Source organism: Simochromis diagramma, unplaced genomic scaffold, assembly GCF_900408965.1.
Source record: "Simochromis diagramma unplaced genomic scaffold, fSimDia1.1 OVJJ01000596.1, whole genome shotgun sequence".
NCBI lineage: Eukaryota > Metazoa > Chordata > Actinopteri > Cichliformes > Cichlidae > Simochromis > Simochromis diagramma.
This window is the reverse complement of record NW_024387245.1, coordinates 1,080,581-1,089,240: the sequence shown is the minus strand read 5'-3', so window position 1 is coordinate 1,089,240 and position 8,660 is coordinate 1,080,581.

The following is an 8,660-nucleotide window of genomic DNA, read 5'->3' as shown; positions in this document are numbered from 1 at the left end:
ACAATAGTAAAATCATTTTGAATGCGCCAAACAGAAGTGTAGTTCCCAAGCAAGCGACTGGTTAGTTTTGCATTATTGCACTTCTCCAGCCTGATTAAATTATTCCACAGGATATTCATATTAATATTATTATGATTTGTTTTATTATTGATAATAATAATAATCTAAATGGGAGGTTATATTTTCGAAATGTACACAAGCAAGATAATCCTCAACATATGGAATAAAGCCGCCTCAGAAAGGATGCAGGCTACCGTTTTCCGATTTAGGAACACACACATATGCCACATGGAAATCGTAAACCCACACACCCACACACACACACACACGAGCACGGATATAGAGTTTCATGTTAAGGACTTCCTACAGAGCACGTTAAAAATTCTGACTACTGTTATCTTTCTTCCAGAATCAGAGGAACAGCTTTACGGCATCAATCATCTGTCCGCAATGAGCTGAATGCAGACAGCAACATTAAACCTGTGATCCTAAACAGTCCCCCACTGAAAGAGGGTTTTTTCTCCTTGAAAGAGGTGTAAGTGGATAATTTTGTTTTTGAAGAAAATCATATATATTGAGTACTGGAGTATATACCGGCAGTTTCAATATTAGATCTGAGACAATATAAAGCAAACAAATATTTCTTCAGATTTCTTTCTACTAAAACACGCCTTAAATCGAACTAAATGGGAAAGTCAACATTTTTCTCACAAATTCGATGTAAGTTTACTTTCAGTCCAAACGTATTTGTTGCTTCAGTTAATTCGATTATATATTGGACTACAGGTGGCTCTCTGAACCGCTCTCTCACTCTACCAAGGGCCCTCGGGGGTCTCCCGACCACCGCTTTCATTCGGAGATCACTTCCCCCACCCATGTTCTTCCTGCCCCCCTTGCCCCATAGTCATAACTTCATATCTGCGCCAAATATGAAAAACGAAACACACTTACTTGCTCTGTCCTGCTCTCGCGTTAAAACGCGATCGTTCGTTAGTGTAGTGTAAAATCCCGTTAGAGTGGATCGAAGCTGAGTGTGGAGACCGTCTCGGTTGTTTCTCTCAGCAATACAAAGCGCATTCTGTTGATTTCGGACAAATATCGGCTACCAATCCCATCTGGCCGCCTGTCGGCTATTCTCTCTGAGTTATATTTTGGGGCTTGTCAAAGCTCCGGCAATAAAACACACTTTATTACCGTCACGTGCTCAGCTTTTTTTTCTTGCAACTCCCACAAGGGTTCATAAATTATTAGGCCCTGCACCAGAACCACTTTATTCGATAATGGCGCCAAAGGAAAAAAAGGGGAGCTTTAATCTCTGGGGGTTGTGCTGTTGGAGATTTAAAAATTAACCGTTTTGTGGTCTTTTTTTAATATAAATATATATATATATAAATGCGTTTTCCTTCTCACTTAAATGTTCTTTGAATACGGGTTTCTCAATTTATTGAAGCTTCAAATCCTTTTTATCTTTCATTTCTAAAATATATTGATTTTTCCCCCCATTTTCAATCTAACGCCTTTTTTTTACCATTAAAATTTTCTTTTAACAGATACATTTTCGTGCATAAAATACTTTGTGTGCGTAAAATGGGGAGTCTGCCACTCCCATGAGACTCATGTGGTTTGCACTGCAGTGCTTTCCTCTAAAACAAGCAGAGACTGAACGCCTTTTGCATTTTCCGGATGTGTCTGGAATGCTGTTTGGAGCATTTGTTTCCTGCTTTGATTTCCGTAAATGGGGAGCAATAAAGCCATAAAAGTTGCTCTGTGAAAACAGACTGGACACCGGTATGCTTGCTTTAGCAGCTTTGCGGCTGCTGGGCACAAACAAGACATTTAACCAAATGTTACACAAGAATCTCTCTAATGAAGTAGCAATGCTTCAAAAACCTAATAACCGAACTTACTGCTACTAATAATAAGAAGGAAAAATATGAATAACAAAAACAATGGTAACAATTGAGCCTAATTCAAACACACAGGCTACTGGTGCGTACAAGCCAATAACACTTCAATAAAACGCATTTCATCGGTTCTTTTAAACATATCGTTATTCCTTGTATGGCAGATTTTATTGATTTTAGTTTGGGCTTATTCCTCCCTTGAAAAGATGATGCACAATACACTCAAATATTCAACATTTGGCTAATTAATAATTATGAATCATGTTAAGCCAAACTTTCACTGATCAACGGCGTTCGTACGCGTTTTGTATAAATCTTTCCATCACTGAAGCTTTAGTGGTGCTTTTAAAACCACAAGCCACTTGACTCCCTGATTTATAGCACCTTGGCTTGGCGTCTTGCCTAATGACTCCCCCTAGCAGCTGTAACATAAAATCCCATCCAGACCAAACAAAATGATCCCGGGACACTAAACGGGAGAAAATCTCCCTGCTCCAGGTGCATTCAATGTAAGTGGGAGAAAAGAACGTCATAACGGGGCTGGACCGTGAGGAGGATGAAGATGGTGTTGCTACCCCAGTCTGAACAGCGGCTGTTAAAAATCCATAGAGCTTCAATTTGTGCAGCTAGCTGAGGCCATTGTTTAAAAATGTCATCCTTGGGTCTCTAACGCCATCTAGTGGTCAAACGACACCGAATAGCGCCAGCTCACATGTATTGGAAGTCTGAAAAGTCTTTCCTTGTTAGTAGTTTTTTACACACACACACACACACACACACACACACACACACACACACACACACACATATATATATATATATATATATATATATATATATATATATATATATATATATTTTTTTTTTTTTTTTTTTTTTTTTTTTTAATGTGCTACAAATTTGATAATGCTCTTGGGCTTTGTGTTACTGGCTTTTAAAAGCCGTTCCCTTTTCTGTCTTGAATGAAGTGGGATTAAGCTGTCTCCTGTATTTTTCTATCTATGTGTTTGTTAGCACTGTGATAAGGGTGGATGGATATTTTGCAGTATCTGCAGTGTGCGCTGCAGTGTGCATTGCCGATTTCCTGGCAAATAGCACCCCCTGCTGGTTAATAATAACATTAGCACTCCAGGCCTAGCAGTTCCCCCAAATTGGTCTATGTTTTTGTCTAAGTTAAGAAAGTTAGATGACAGGATCAATAAGGCAATCACTGCTTGTAAATAAGTATTTGCATTCAGTGATAATGGCCAATTTAGCCGAACTGTGTGAATGCTGGGAAATAAGGACATTTTATAAAGAAACACATTGTTATTTAAATGCTCAAGCATCAGCTGAGCTGTGCCGAACACCAAATACGAGCCATGACAGAAGGACTATTAAAACAGAAATAAACAGCAGCCTGCATGATCAAGCCTGAAATTTGATAGTGTTTAAGCAACTTAAACCTCGATGTCTGCCAAGGAAAACTGTGAAATGAAGCCCCCTGGACAAACCTGCAGTCTGTTTTTGTCTTCAAAAACATCCAGTTGAAACTTGGGTTTTTGCACTGCACTGCAAAGAGAGAGAAACAGGCATGTTTTATACCTCACACACACAAACTCATCTCACACATCTTTGTCATTCTTTCTCAGGCTTTCTTTCTGTCTGTCACAGGCTTTAATTTAATGTCTGCCTCGTTCTCTGCGTCACTATCTTCCCTATCTCCTTTTGTCTCTTTGTTTCTGTCTTATACGCATTGACCGCACACACACACACACACACACACACACACACACACACACACACACACACACACACACACACACACACACAGAGAGAGAGTCTTTGCCGCATTGCAGTAGGTTGTAAATACTCAGTGCCAGCTGAGCTTGAGTGAGCAGCACCAGTGAAATACTGTCTTTGTTTCTCTGTATCTCTCACACCCCGCCTGCTGCCCTTGTGGGAAAAAAAAAATGTAAAATTCAAAAAAGGGAGAAAACACTGTCTTTCTGTCTCTTTGTCTCTCTGACACTTGCCCTCATAAAAAGGGACATCAGCGAAAACAAAAACATGGGGGAAAGCATTCCTTCTGTCTGATTCTGCCCATCTGATTAAGTACACTTACAGGGGAAAGAAGGAGAAATTGAATTTCTGACATAAAGACCTTGAAAAGTATCAGCACTGAGACAGATAGCAGAACAAGCACTAAAGATAACATGCAAGAAGATGATATTTTGTGATAATACTGCCAGATAATCCCCTGAGAATGAAAAAAAAATTGCTTTCTGGGGCTATTTTTGCAGTTTGCCTCAAAAGAGCCACCAGGTGTCCTGTTAGCGTTGCACCCCAATGGTTCATGGAGCCATTTACAGATAAACATTGCATTGATGGCTGAAACAGACAAATATGTATGAACATTGGGCTAGCATATTTATATGCATGTGCACATTGTCATGTGATCTTAAAGAGGTATGTTAAAGACTCAGAGGAATCAGGCCTTATATCACCGTCATGTACATCATGTATATTTACAATTATATTATTGTTTTACAATATAAATTTTAAATGTATAGTATTTATATAGATTCAAATGACGCATTTTTCATATTTGATTTAAGGTAATTAACCCAATTCAGTTATATGCAAATATGAAGGATGCTGCTTCTCTCTTTTTCCCTTATTATTATTTTAATTTTTTTTTTTTTTAACAATAGTATTATTATTTGGTTTCATCATTTGGATAAAAAGAGTTAAAGAGGAGTCTGTTTCAGTCTGTTTCTTGTGCGTACAGACAGACCCTGAAGCATTAATACCATCATTACAAATTCAGTTATTTAGTAAGAGTGCACGATTTTGCATACAGTGCACAAAGTTAAAAATTTCTGCAGCATAACATGAGAGCTTATTGAACCTTGGATATTAGTCGGCAGAAAAACATAACTACTGTGAGGACTCAATTACATTGCTGAATTACATTCTGGATAGTTCTAGATAGTAAAGAATTAGTCAGAAGTAGTACCTGACATCATCAGTCTACTGGACTCCATTTTCTTCCACAGCATTCTGAAATAAGCAGGAAAAGAAAAAGGAGAAAAAGAAAGGATGATTAAATCAGTCAGAAATCAGCGCAAATAGCACGAGGCTTGTAATAGGCCTACACATAATGAAAAGAGTCTAAAAATACGTCTCATTTTCAGCACTGCTTTCTTGACAGCCTGTTGGTTAGAAACTTGTCCTATATGTGTAAATAAGTAAACCGTATATATGACGTCTTAACGTTCAAACGAAAAATTTAACGAGTTATTTAAAAAAATAAGACCTTAGGGTGAGAACAGTAGAGAGACAAAAATAAAAAGTGAGAAATTGTTTACCGTCCATGGAGGCGCGCGGATGCCGAGAAACACTTCTGTGGTGTCGAGAGCGCGCGAGGCAAAGCTGTCTGCACACTGCACGCGCACACATGACAGTGAGCGGCCAATGGCGAACAGGGTCAGGTCGTAAAACGCTTTTACGACCTGTGAGTTGTGCAAAGAGAAAATTGGAATTTGTGGCAGCTGGGTGCAAAAGAGAGCCGCATTTCCAAACAAACAAACACGCGCAGGCAGGGCTCCAGATAAATCTAAGAAGCAGTTTTAAGAAGGTTTAATCATTATTTGTTTAGACCACCATCATCCGATGACCACCTCTGATATTAGCTGTTATTTAACCCTTAAAAATATAAATGTTGTAAGAAAAAACAAGTCAGCTCCTTTAGGCTACATTACACTTACAGAACAAAACGGAAGGCCCCAGAACCTTCAAATATAGGCATCTTTAAACTAGAATTTTAGCTATGACGGCAACAACCTGTCTGGATACACAGTTTATAGTTATGTATTGATGTCGGGTTCGCCGCAACAGGAATATCAATGTATTTTATTGGAAGATTGGAGTAATTAATAACTACCACAATTTCGGCCCACATGCAGCCCAAACGTCGTAATGTTAATAATAATAATTTTGCCTTAAATAAAGTTGTTGATTAAATCATTAAACTGGCATTTTTTTTTACCCTTCTTCGGAGACGACTACACAAGTGTCTATATATTAGTATTACTGCCCTTCAAAATACTTTGAACTCTGGCTGGACTTCAACCTAATAGATAAAAATTGTTTTAATAGCAACTATAAACTTTTTTGGCGTCAGTTTAGACGTGTGAAGACAGCTTAACTTCTCTACTGAAATATTCATATTCCTGGCTGATATCGAATAGCCCCAAAATATGAGTGGTGCACTAACTTTAAGTAATTGTAATAACAGAGCTGCTGAATGCATCACCTGTACTTTTTTTTTTTTTTTTTTTTATTAAACAACACTAATTTTATTTTTTTTTAACAAGACAAAACAAACAAAAGTAAAACACTAATTACATTCATGGGAGATCTCCAGACCTCCTTGTGTTGGTGAAAAGTACAATATTAATAGTGTAACATTAATATTTTAGGCTAATATTGATAGTATAATAGTAATATTATAGCCTACAACGCTTTGTTGCAGAACAGCTCTCATATTTACCCTGATTTTCTGGTTATTTCCTGAAATAAAATAAAGTACATTTTATTAAAAAGTCTATATTGGTATCTATAGCAAATTTAGGCTGGCCTTAGGATGGATACATTTTATATTTGGTTAATGTAATAAATACTGAATTATTGCAGCCTAATTATTCATAAAGTTCAGCGACATCCTCTGTCTGTCCACAGAGAGCTTTATAGCAAGGGATAGAAAACATCCAGTCACATTAATCTAGTCGTAACGCTCTAGTACATTCATTTTTGGTATGTAATAGTTAGTATTTTACAGAGTGAAGAAACATAGCTTGTGCAGTGCGTTATATTTCTATTTTATTACACTGGAAGTCATCATGGCTAGCACCTGTATATTTGGTGTGTTAGTGTGTGTGTGCGCACCCCCCCCCCCCCCCCCCCACACACACACACACACACACTAATAAACTTAATAAATTCTGATTTTAGATTCCACAATTTCTCCTTTTTTTATCTTAATCCCTCACACATTCATGTCTTGATTCAGAATTCTGTACATGCGCCTTTATTTCAAATTTTATGTCTAAAACTGGTTGTAATGGTTTTAGACATAAGATGGACAAAGCTGAACACTGCCTGTTGTTAAGCAGTAATGTCGATATTTCTTGTGTATTTTGTAGGCATTTTGTTTTCCCTCTCATTTTCTTTCTCCTGCTTTAAAATAAATAGCGTCAGATCATTTGGAGCACGTTTCAGTAAAAATAACCCTTTTTTTATTCTATGGACTTTAAGGCTGTGATCATAAACTGCAGGTCGAAATGAGTTCAGAGGCTTCAATTATTGCTTCACCTTTTATTTTGAAGAGGAAACAGAGCGGAAGTAGCGTTACTATCCCCTTTGACTATTAAATAAGAAACATAACAGGATTAGAAGAGGATTAATTTATTTAATAGGGTGGATGAAATTGATTAGAAACTCGGATCACGGAGTAGCTGTTTGAATATTACTGAGCTGCTTTTTTCCTTCATTGTCTTCCTCCCAAATGAAATGTTCCATTATTATTATTATTATTATTATTATTATTATAAATTCTTCCAGAGGTCGAGAAAAGGTTATTGCCTGAACAGTTACAGCTTTTAACATGTCACCAGTTGAATACTACAGGTTGGACGTGTACAGCTAGTTTCCCAGACATGGATTAAGTTGTCTCAGACTAAAAGGAAATTTCAGTGACGATGTCCTCTGAAAAAAAGGTTCTTTGTCTCAGACTTAACTCATGTCAGGGAAACTACACGTTAATGTAGTAAAATGCTGTGTTGCAAGCATCTGAATGAGATTTTGCCTGTGAAGAAAGCTGACGTCAGAATCTGAGATTTGGACTCAGGTCCACAGTAATAAATATCACACCATAGAATTGCTGCTCGAGTGCAAATAGCTCATGAAAGACAACACCTCCGCCCAGTGGACATAATGAGTAATTACACATGAAGAAGCAGCCCTGTTTTTTGATTTTTTTTGTGTTTATGAGGATTTTAAATCAGCTCGTGTCTTGAAGTTACCTAATTCAAAAATGTTACTTTAACTTATCGAGACCACCTTGATTAATAAAACTTATTTTTTAAATTTATCTATGTTAGTATAAAACAGAATATTCATGTCAGGCCGCAGTAGGCTTACGTGCTTTACCGTCTATATTTTTTCTTCGTAACATAATAAATGCAAGTACACATCACTTTTCTACATCAATCGTTTCCATGCAGCTCAGCTGGTCAGGCCCTGGACTCTGTTAATGGATCATTATGAATCTATTTTTACCATACTGAAGAAATGTGATGGGGAGCATGCAGCACTTAGACAGTTGTAATGGTTTTAACGTTTCTACGTGCAATCCTATCATCCTAATACATCCGAATTTCTGCAGCACTTTCAATATTATTCTTTTGGAGGCTAATTACATGTAAATGCAGATGGAAGAGTTTCGTTTGTGAAAGTTTTATTAAAAGTGCACATTAAATCAGAACTTTGGAGGCATTTACTTAAAAATGTTTTCAGGTTATTAGTATTATTATTATCTTTTTTAAAAAAAATATATGTTATCTACATTCAGTGCTATTTTCGGCTACAATAATTCTAATGCATTTGTCCGTGTGCTCTGAGTGAAGTTTTGAGATTTAAATGGTTATAATATGTTTTATTCTTGTCCATCAGCTATTAAAATGGATGCATATATTCGTTCTTTTGTCACTCGTC